The sequence below is a fragment of the Ursus maritimus genome, unplaced genomic scaffold (genome assembly GCF_017311325.1).
Source record: "Ursus maritimus isolate PB19 unplaced genomic scaffold, ASM1731132v1 scaffold_21, whole genome shotgun sequence".
Lineage (NCBI taxonomy): Eukaryota > Metazoa > Chordata > Mammalia > Carnivora > Ursidae > Ursus > Ursus maritimus.
The window spans coordinates 11,115,835-11,127,498 of NW_024424564.1; the positions used below are offsets into that span (position 1 = coordinate 11,115,835).

At 30.9% G+C, this 11,664-nt stretch overlaps 1 protein-coding gene across 5 annotated transcripts in view; it reads left to right on the forward strand.

Moving 5' to 3' along the window:
• The window catches only part of CPSF6 (cleavage and polyadenylation specific factor 6), a 35,593-nt gene extending 24,683 nt beyond the window's left edge, over nt 1–10,910 (forward strand). For 3 of the 5 annotated variants that reach the window (XM_040637249.1, XM_040637250.1, XM_040637251.1), the window contains one exon: nt 6,064–6,493. The gene's annotated coding sequence lies outside the window, so the exon portion shown is untranslated. Of the gene's footprint in view, nt 1–6,063 lie in introns of all 5 variants that reach the window. The other 2 variants (XM_040637247.1, XM_040637248.1) reach the window with 1 other exon arrangement.
• The last annotated feature ends 754 nt before the right edge of the window (nt 10,911–11,664 follow it).

Consider the following 11,664-nt stretch of genomic DNA (forward strand, 5'->3'; position numbering starts at 1 on the left):
TCCATATCTAAGAATTTTAAATTGTATCAAATCATGCATCCCAGGTTAGAATAACCTTGAAATAATTTTCTTTGATGTTTCATTCATAAACCATAATCATTGTGTCTTTTTTTCTGTATTTTAAAACTATTTCTTGTGTACATTTTTCATAAAGCGGGAAGTTGTCTGTTTATACTTCATTTTCACGTGTAATTTTATTTTTATATTTGTGAACAGCATTTATTCATGTGAAAAGTAGGGGGAGGGCACTATGAGGCTTGTGCATGTGACACGAAGGTTATTCTGTAAACAAATAATTTTTCTTTATATGTTGGTGGCATATCCAAATTAAATTAGGCTAAAACAAACCCCTTATAGGTAACTACTCTACACAATTATTTTCCATAATCATGGGAAACACTGAAAATTTAGTCGTGGTAATTGTTAGTATTTAAATTGTCATGGGCAAAACCAAAGACTATCAAGTGTATGTAATTCTGTGACAGAATAGCAGTTTCTTTAACTATAATAGGTATATTTTAGCAAATGAGATCCTTTTTGAATAATACTATTTATAAAATAAACATGTAAGTCTTATTTTTATGGTACATTAGCTATTACATTATTTACAGTTTTATGGGCTATTTGAAGTGAAAGGCGAGTTTTAATACTTTCCTAGCATTTCGAACATGCATCTTAAATTATTTATCAAAACCTTAATTTTAAAATAGTTTTCCATGTATTGTATTTCAGAAGTTAATGTAAATCTCAAAACACCTAGTATGAAGCATAACATCTCTTACTTTAAAACTGAGCTTATTGAAATTAATACTGTTTTTGGATGTAAGGATTAAATGTTGTGTCATGTAAATCTAAACACTAAATTTTAAAGATGTAGTTTTTTCCCCCCCTTGGGTTGAACAAATCTTAATCCCATTTTATGAAAAAATTCTCAGTGTCCATCAGTTGTTTAAGGTGAATGGCCAACTTATTACTTGAATGCTTAACTATATCAGCCATTTCGTTTATAGTAAGGTCAGGTTCTGCACATTATATTTTTATTTAGACTTTGCCAGTTATCTACAAGCTTTTAATTATTGAAGGCATGATAACAAAACTTTCATACATTTTTAATTAATCTTCAAGATTGGATGTGCCCATCAAGGGGCTTCTGAACCAGATTATACCAAAGTTAATTAATGAGTTTTCTTCCTGGTTTTAGTTAAACTAGCATAGTTAGCCAAGTAAACGCCTTGAAAAGTCCATTGTTAATTTTAAATACTTTGAATTAACTAACATTACATTCCAGTAATGGGTACACCTAACTATATCATGGCTTGAGTTTCATTACATTCAGACATTAACTATGAATTCCTAACTTGCAAACTATTGTTGACATTTTTTCTTAATCACTGATGTGTACCATACCAAAATTCCCATGTTTTGTTTGTACATTAATCAGAATTGAGTTGTAATATTGTTATGTGCCTTCATCCAAGCAAAATTTTAACATAAGCATTTCTAGGGCAAAAAATTCTGTTATCCTGGAATATTGTACCTTTGCTATACCAAACAGTATTTGTTGCGGATGTAGATGTGAATTTACAGGGTTGGGAGCTAGGATTAAATATATTCAAGTGAAAAACTTTTAAACAAACAAAAAAAACTATCTGCACATTAACTATTATCGTAATAGGGTCTGTCGACCTTTTTAGAAGTTTTTAAAATATGAGTCCTTTTGAGCTTTCATGTAAATCTTAAATGGACTAAATGGAATACAAGTAACTTGGAAGTTAACATGAATGTCAGTAAGCGTGTATATAAATAAAACAATAATGTAATTTATTATTTAAGTGATGAATGGCTAAAAGGGCAAGTTCTTAATTTAACTGGAATCTTAATGATGTTGGCAAGCTGTTAATGTCTGTCCCATCTTAATTTTTTTTGTGTTTGAACTGTTGGTAATGTTAATTGCATTCTCTCATTTAAAATATGTATTAATTTTTCTAAAAACATCCAGTATCTAAGTTCAAGTAGGTAATATTTTAATGGGAATATCAGTATTGTAAATTTTCAGTATGTAAATACATTGTATTTCATATTCTGTAATTTCTGCCTCTATTCTCAGACCACTCTGAGCAAAACAAAAGTAGTTCAGTGTTTTAAGATTGTACACTTCTTACAGAAATAATTTTACTTTCACAGTTACTTTCTTTTAGATTGCATTCCTCTTATTACTTGTTTGGAACAATGCCACACAACAGATTTCTGTAAATGATTTAGTTTTTCTTTGTGTACAAAGAGTAATGAGTCCAAAATATTTTTTAATATACTCTTTATTCATGCTTTTTCTCTCCCTGAAATATGAGGTTTTACATATTTTCAAATCATTGTCCATTTCTTCGATTAAAATTTTAAGCATCTTGTGTGGAATATGGATTAAATAACTACACTTTGTTGTAAGACTTACCATAGATACCATAATCTTAGGTTGTGTTGTTATTGCACGAGATTTAGTGTGCTTTGCATTCTTTATTTAGTTTATAGTTTTTCGTTAATTTGAGAAAAACAAAAAAAGCCAAAAGAATAAAAAGTTCTTTTTTTATATGCTAAGATTTAGTGTTACTTTGAGGCCAACGTGAAAATTAAGTTCTCTTAATTATCCAATGAATGATACTGGTGGTAATGGTATTTAAAAATTATTTCTGCAACTCTTAGGTCATCTGAGATCTGCCTAGTATTATCCAGCCTTGTGTTTGTGTTTTCCCATATACCCTAACTGCTGTGCTTCATCCCGATATGCTAGTTCTCACTTCTTTTGCTCCAAGTTTCCTTGCTTTTAATATTTGTGAAACCTGACTACACAGCTATCTTAGTTGAAGTGACAGGAGGATAGGAAGTACTCCCTTGAATGGATGTATAGCGTGTTTTTTGCTCACTGTGGTTTAAGAATGGGTTTTGTTTACAAATGATTAATGTTCCCTGTTAAAAGAAAATTCAGTGCCAATGTGAGTCACCTTGCTCTCACCTTCATCTCAGTGTGAAATTTACTACCATTGTTTCAGTTTGTAAATTAGATCACTTTGAATAACTAATGTTTTGAATGAATATTTAGTTAGCATGGTTTTAAAGAAAACCTAATAACCAAAAAGGGGTAAGTGTGCCATATATGCTATCCAAATTTACTAATTTGCCTTCTGTGGTAGGGTATTCTTAATCCTCACAGGAAATTCTAAATCACTTAAATAGCTTATTTTGAAATGTCCATTTTGTGAAATTTGGGGGACAAAGATGAGTTTTCCTTGACTGTGGTGAAGTTTATAGTGAACTGCCTAGAGCATCCATCTTGTATATACATGTTTTATAGTGTAATGAAAGACTTTAGTTAAAATGAGGTAAGGTAAGTACTATGTCCACAGATAGAAAGAAGGAAATACCAAATGTTGTGGTAGTAAGGGAATTTTTGTAAATAACTGCAATAAACAGAATTTTTATGTACAATGTTTTAGTCAATGCAAGAAGGAATTTTGATTTACAAGAGTTGACTTATATTCAGAATCTTCTATTTCTTTTGCCCACTCCATCCTCATTCCTCTCATTAAGGAGAAATTTTCAGAAAAGTGAAGTTTATTTCACTGAGTTAATAGAAGCACATCTCTAAATGTGTATTAGAGTTCTTTCAATTCAATATTCATTTAATTCTTTTAATTCAATATTAATGTGAAAACCTGTGAAAGAGCCATATCAAAAATATATTTGAACCTTACTAGAAAGGTGAATTGGCCATGAGTTTAGAAATACTGATGCTAACGAATTTACTTAAGTTTCTAACAGAAATGCTCATAATTTGAGTTGTTAGAATTGGCTTGATCTTACATTATCTCAAAATACAGGTGCTTCTCTGTATTGAAATTTTACTTAGTGCTTACTTTGTAGACTTCATTAAAGAGCTGTAGATTCCATTTTTCTTAGTTTTTTAACAAGTGTTTACATAGATCTTTTTATAACTGATAGCTAAAACAAGTTAATTGTGTGACTTTGACATTAACATATTCGACTAAATGGTATTCTGAAAACATGAGCATTGAATGTATGTCACTTTTAAGCTTTTTTGATATCTTTGTTTATGTAGATGTCTACCTAGAAATTTGAGAGTATAATATGGGATTGGATTATTGGAAATGGGTTGTATTGCCTTCAAATTTGCTTCCGTTTGAGTTTGTAAAATTTGTATTTCCAAATGATAAATGTAAAGTGTTTAGAAAGAGAAATAAAAACTGTCAGACAACCCCCCAGATTTTATGTCTGTATGGTGAAAATGAGGGACTTCTTAATAGTAAAGATCTATGAAGTATAATCGAGCAAAAGATGAGTGCATTTGTCCTGCAAAAAGATGTGTGTTATAATTTCACAAACAGGATTCTCTGCAGAAAAAGTAGTAAAATTCTCCTTTGGAGTGATGAATAAGAATAAGTTGCAGTGTATGCCATATGTTTTTTGGAAGGATTGGGTATTTTTTGCTCACTGTGACTTTAAATAATTTTTCCCTCTTTAATGACCAGATCTCTCTTTCTCTCTCACATCACAACAAAAAGGTTAAGGAGATAACATACTTTTGCAGTAATATTTATGACTTTCCTAGTAGTGCGTCTTTTCAGGTTAGAACATATTCCTTATCTTTCTTTAATACCAGTTTTTAAAAATACATTGCAAGGAATAACAATAAAACCTATGAAAGCTACCTTTCTAGATTTTTTTCCCATGAAATAATTCCACCTAAAGCTTCATCAACATAAGATAAAGGTACAATAAAAGGTAACATTTGAAATGGCTTAAGTATCTCACTGAAAAATATTGGCAAATAGAAACTATTTAAAAGAGAAAGTCCAGGATTAAAACATCTAGTTTTTTGGGGGCTCTTTGGGGGGTTTTTTGTTTGTTTTTTTTTTTCTTTTGCAGTTGTAAAATTTAGATTTTTACTGCTAGGCAATGTGAATGCATATATGTATTGATGCTCTTAAGATGCTTACAGCCTAGTTGGGGAGGAAAGGACAAAATATAACATTTTATAGTTGTGACAGAATATGAATTACTCTTAATTACAAAGCAGAAAGTATTTTCCAATTACTTTTATGGCAAGAATATCACTAAATATTGTGCCCTTTACCTCTTACTACATCATCTTATTAAAATGCTCTCTTGGAATTTATATTTTAAATATCTGGTGTTTCAGTGATCACTTACATGCAAGTTAATTGAATGTTTCTTTTGTGAACCTCTACCTGAAGTTTGCATATTTTTGTATTCTTGAAATTTTAGTTTATCAAATTTACTGTTTTTTTTTTCTTTGTGTGAGTTTTCAATGAAATTTATCATTGTAGATTCTATAGCTTGTTTTTGGTTAGCTTATATATTACATTAGTTATTTCAATATAGGTGGAATAGAGTGAAAGTAAAGTAAATGTTTTAAACTTGTATTATGTCTAAAGATTTGTACGTGGATGTCATATTTATTTAAATGTGCATACTGAGCTATATATAAATTTTATTTATAAATTTTGTAACATGAAAGTTTGATTTATAACATTTGCAGAAGTTCCTGTATGCTGTCAAATAAATACAACTAATTTGTAAAATAATTAATTGCATTTTATATTCAGTTCACATTTGTTAATGGGTTCTTTAGAATTGATATGTGGGTGAATGAAAAATATTTACATTAAAACCATTCAAGCATTTTTCCATTTATTTTTGTAGTATGCATACTTTAGAAAATGAGTTATAAATGTTTCCATCATCACAGAAACAGCAGCTGCTATATTTTCATCTCTGTTCCAGTCATTAAATTAATAAGGCAGTAATAACTAAGAAGAATGAAATCAGAATGTCTCGGTTTTAATCAGCACATAAATTGGGAGCATTTCTCCACCATAAAGGCAGCTACTGTTTCAGTCAATGCTTATTGTGTTAGAATACGTAACAGTGAAGTAGATGCACGACTTGTGTATGTATAGTTAAGCCAGCGTTTTTCTGTGTATTATGGGGAATAGCAAAATCTACATCACAAATTTTGACACATTACAGCTGAAGGAAGAGGAACACCTTCCAAGACAAAACAGTCTTCATGGGGGAAAAATGACGCTTGTCCAGCAGTTTGCTTCTTGTGATTGAACTGAACCTGTAAGGATTCATGGATAAAATGAACAGGAATAGATCTGAATAAAGCAAATCTGCATAAATGGTAACCAGTAGCTCTACTTTTATTTTTTATGTTGCTTAACTGTTTTATTTGAAGGAAACCTGTGTGATTTAAAAAGTTAATAGCTTTTGCAACTTTATTACTGGTTATATACATTTGGCCATTATAATGTGCAAGCAATTGGAAAAAAACGTCAAGTAAATGCTTGTTTTTATAGTAGTTTGTTCTTGTTAAAAATGTTCATATGATAATGTCTGTAAACAGCACCACTTTGATTACAATAGATGTAGTGTTGTAATAAACTGTTTAATGGGGCTGATGTGTAAAGCTGTTCAAGTTATTTGATGTTTACACCTCAGGGAAAGTCTTGTGTTCAGCAATATCTAAAGATAATGTTACTATGACATTTATACTGTCCTTTAAAAAAGCATTGCAATAGCGTTTTTGGATATGCACCAATCTAATCTTGGTTCAGTGAATTAAACATACTAATTAAGTGTCTCTTGCCCTTGATTTTGATATTAGAATAGGCGATTACATGGATATTTAATATTTCTATATTCTGCTTTTCTAGCTGTTTTTACCTAGTTAGCTTGTGATTTTGCTGAATGGTATGTAAACTTGTAAAATTTCACAGACATAGCAATTCAGTCAATGTGTTTAGGGGTCAAAAAAAATTTTGTGGTTTTAACATTTTAGTAAAAACCCATACGTTATTTGCTACAGTAATGCAGCTTAATTACAACACAGATGTACTGAAACGCTTAATTGTAAACTGCTAGCATTGAAGAAATATTTTGACAATTCTGATTTGATGCGGCAGTTATTTGCTGTTTTATACTAATAGTGCTTATGGTTTATTTTTGAAGCCATAGGCAGTGTAAATACAGCCGTGCAGCAGACAAATGTGAGTAAGGAGAGCATTAGTTTTATTTTCTGGTTACTATAGATTTTGGAAGGGCGTGATGCTTACTAATATCGAGTTGTATTCTGTATGTGTAATGGGTGACTATAGGTGTACCCTGTCACCACAGTTTAAGGAGTCTTGTGTGTATTCATGCAACCTTTTGATTCATGCTAGAGTGACTTAATCAAAGATTTTTTTCAAATCTGCCATGCATATAGGCCCACATTAAAAGCACTTGGCTAGCATGTGTTCTTAATTGCAAAATTAGCATAGGCAGAGTGTCAACTAGATTAGATACTTTTATAGGAAGGTCATTCCGAATCACTATTTCAGAAATTTGAGTTGAAATCCTAGGCAAGTTAATTTGTTTTTAAGATCTGATTATCTTGGAGCAATCTGGTATATACACATTGGTTTTTTAAAAATATAGCCAAATTTTAGGGCAATGCTTAAAAGTATTTAGGTACCCTGGATATTATGTCATGTGCAACTTGTAGAAACCCTCCAGAGATTTGCACTGCAGTTCTTCACTTTCATTTTGTCCGCTATCATACTAGTTCTCACAGAATTAGCTGTTTCAAAAAGTTATTCATATTATTGCTAGTTTTATTTTAAAACATTTTGTGATTAGACTGTTTGTGCATGGGATCACTGGCGTTTATCAGAACTGTTTGCTCTCAGAAATTTTTCGAGTGTTCTATCTTGTTGAAAATGCAGTTGCCTTTTTAACATTATTTGAGAGTTGTACCAAAATCAGTTTTCTTGTTTTGTGTATAGGTGTTTTGTCATTCCTTAGCTTTTTTATATTTTAATTACAATGCCCTAATGTGAAGAAGTATGGACATAACTATATTACAAGGGAAATTAGTTAATAGTAAGCTTAAAAGGTAAGTAAATGTCCATGAGAATAAGATACTCTCTGACAGTTTTTAAATGGAGTTCTAAAAATCTAACTGCTTGAACTTGAGATGAAACTGGAAATTTTGTACTAATTAAATCATTTATCTTTTCGTTTTTTATCAGTGGAACCCTTTACTTGCTCATTCTATATCACTCTTCTCCCTACGTGGCTGAATTCATTACGTAACTTTTGTTGCAGACAATGTGAGTGTACTAGAGTTGTTTGCTGCTAGTCCATTATTTTTAAGTGTTGTCAGAAGGAAATAACTTTTTGGTTTGACCCATTAATTTTTACAGTCCTCTACCTGATAACACACGAATGTATAGCAGTAAAGGTGAAAATTGTAAGCCTTGTTTTATTCTTCATCTAATGTTATTTGAAAACTCTTTCTTTCTTTTTTTTTAACATGTAAAAACAATCCAAAGAGAGAAATCATTATATAAACACCAAAAAAAAAAAAAAAAAAAACTGAGAGAGAAAGAGAGTTTCAGAGACCTTTTCATTTCTTTTTACTAATAATTGTAGTGGACAAGAAAACAAATTGAGTTTAACGTTAAACCATAGGCTTTTATTAGTGCTATGCGGTCACATTCCTTTCAGCCAGTAGTTACGAATGAGTGATGCAGCACCTCAGTCGTATTGCTTCTGAAGCAACACTTTGAATCGATTGTGCTGCTTTTAGTTAAAGGACATACGTTTTGGAAGGGATATTCCAGTGTAAATTTGGAAGTGTTTATTTTGTCAGTTTTCATAAGCAAGATTTGGAGTAAGTTGCAATGTCTGTTGATCACAGTTTAGCCCATTTAATGGCCCCTTTACCTAGAATATTCTTAAGCAGTTAACTACAATTTGAAGTTCACAGATAACTTATGGATTGTAGCTTAAGGTATTATTTTCATTTAATTCTCCTGTGGAGAATATTGCTTTGTTTTTTACTAGTTTAAGGTCAGTTCTTAAAACAAACACGGGATTTTAATGAATGTTGTATAACATTTTATAGTGAAAGGGGAAAATTGTTGGAGGGGTAAAGACTTTCTCTTTCCCTTATGTATTTAAATGTGCCAATAACCTAAATACATACTGTTTTATACAATGAAATGCTACTATGAGACTTTCTGTTGGAGTGCTCTCAAAATTTTGGTTTTCATACCTGAATGATCATTGCATTTTCTGTATTTTATAAGATGGCTCCAATTTTGTGTTTTAAGCTTTAGCCTGTTATTTTAAGAGGAAGTTTATGTTCTGATTCTTTACTGAGAATACAGTATTGAGAGTCTTAACTGTTTTACAGATAACTGCCTTTTAAATTTTATTCATTAAGTTCATTTGCATCCCATAGCCGTCTGTAAATGTTTCCTGCAGTTGTATGTACTTAAATGCACGCTTATCCATTGTACATAGTAGACATTTTTGTGCTAAAATATATTAAGTGGGATTTTTGTAGCAAAGCATTCTATTTTTCTGTTCTTACTCTGTGTGTGTGTTGTTTTTTTACATTAACCTTCAGTTTAAACACTGGAGTATTTATTTCATTTTTTTAGCAACTTGACTCTTAGAAGCCTTAGACTAATTTTTTAATAAATATTCAACCAAAAATTATAAATTCCTTAAAATGTGGCCTTACATATAGCATTCCTTGTGTTTGTAATGTGAGATTTTTGATTAGAGAAATCAAAAGATTCTGGATTAAAGTTTCATTGTAAGTTGAAATAGAAAATGTGTTAAAATGTCTAGGCTTCTGGGAGGAAGTTCTTATACTCTTCTTTCTCGGCATTAGAAAGAAGCAATATGAATTTTTACAAATATTCAGGCAATTGTATCCAGTTTAGATTGATTTAGGTTTGTCTTAACCAATGTTTCTTTAAAATTTCAGGTTGTTGGCATTCACTCTGAGTATGCAGCTACTGTGGTTTTTGTATGGGACATATAAACACTTGGTTAGGTGTAGACAGATTTTAATGTTTTAAAGACTTCCTGCTATATTAACATATTGTAATAGGAGTCTTAAAATATTAGGTAGAATTTAATTGAAGTCACACAAATCTTGAAATGGTATCAGCGGATAGTAAATACTACAGAAAGTTTTTCATGTGCGAGCATCCTAAAATTTGCCATGGGTGTAAATGTTTTGCATTAATTTCATAATTGGACAGACCCAGCATTTAGTAAAAACATTTCATTTTGAAGATGTGTTCTTTTTGTCACACTGTTACTGCATAACACTTCTCAGCATTCTGTAAGTTAAATTATTTTAAAATACAATGGTGAATTCATGTTTATTTTTTTACTTTGAAAATTGTAGTACTCAGGTGGTATTTAATGGGAAAGGATCCTTGGGGTAAATCATAATGTATTCTAAGGAATGCATCTATAACATTGATGACTTTAGCCTTAAAAAAAGGTCTATTCTTACTCTTTTTCCTCTTCATCCCATGGTATATTAGCAAAGTAGTTTACAGCCTTGTACAGCCTTACAAAGTTGTTTTACAATTTTTAATGGAAAGCCCTTAACAAAAAAATTGTATCATATTACCAGTATCCATGAATTAACTAAATCACGGTTTGTAAATAATTTGTCTAATACCAGAAGGCCAAAGAAAGTCTTAAAATTTTAGCTATTGACTCTGGTGACTTCACAATAAGATTTCTGTGCAAAAGGTAAGGTGATATTTGATCAAATAGACATCTTTTTGGTGTCCATGAGAACTAGACTTCCATATTAGCTTCTATTAAAAAGCTCATTCCATTTTATTAAAATGTTTGTAATTGCAATTTTGTGTTTAATGTTTACTTTGTCTTTTCTTTCTTCAGCATTTAGGTGACTGTTCAGCAGTTTGCTATATGGCCATTGTTGGCCCTAAACTGCACTAGTAACAAGCATGGTATTTATCTTGTATTGAAAATAAAACACAGTTTTGATAATACTTTACAGTTTGTCCTTTTTATTTGGTTTGTAATTTAACCATTGTGTATGGTATGAATAATTCATATCTATTGGCAGTATACAGTATAACAGAAATTGGACTGTTGTCTGTATTTTTCTTTAAGCCAGCCTCCTAGGCAGAGGTTATTTTCTTCTGGATTGAATTGTAATGGTCTTTAAAGCAGATGATACCTAGCTTAAAATTAGGCTTTAGAAACGTAGAACAGTTCTAGGCTGTTTTATTCTCAAACCTAAGGTTCAGAGCACATTATGTTTAGGTTTAGGGGATTATTAACCCTAGTAGACTTGAATCAAATAAAAATGTTTCTAGATTACAGCAAAAATATTTCACCTGCTAGCTTAGAAACAACATAGAATACTTTTAAAACAGTAACAGATTGTGATTTCAATAAGGATTTGTATGCCGGCTCTTACAATCAGGCCCAAGATTTCTCACCTGTAGGCTTCAAAGTATGGCGAAGGTAACAAGTCTATATACAGTAATAACCATTTGAGAAATAATAGTAAATTACTATTCCTAGGATCCCTTTACATGCCTCACTAAAATTGTGGTTCAGGTTTTGTTAGTTTCACTGTTACTCTGTTACATGTTTACATTTTGAAGAAGATTGCATTCATTGATCCACCTTTTGTTGAGTTAATTGAGACTCTTGCAGAGTATTTGAAAGAAATATTATTAGGAACATTTTTTTTTAACCAGATGCCACACAAGACTCCATAGCAGTCAATCAAGG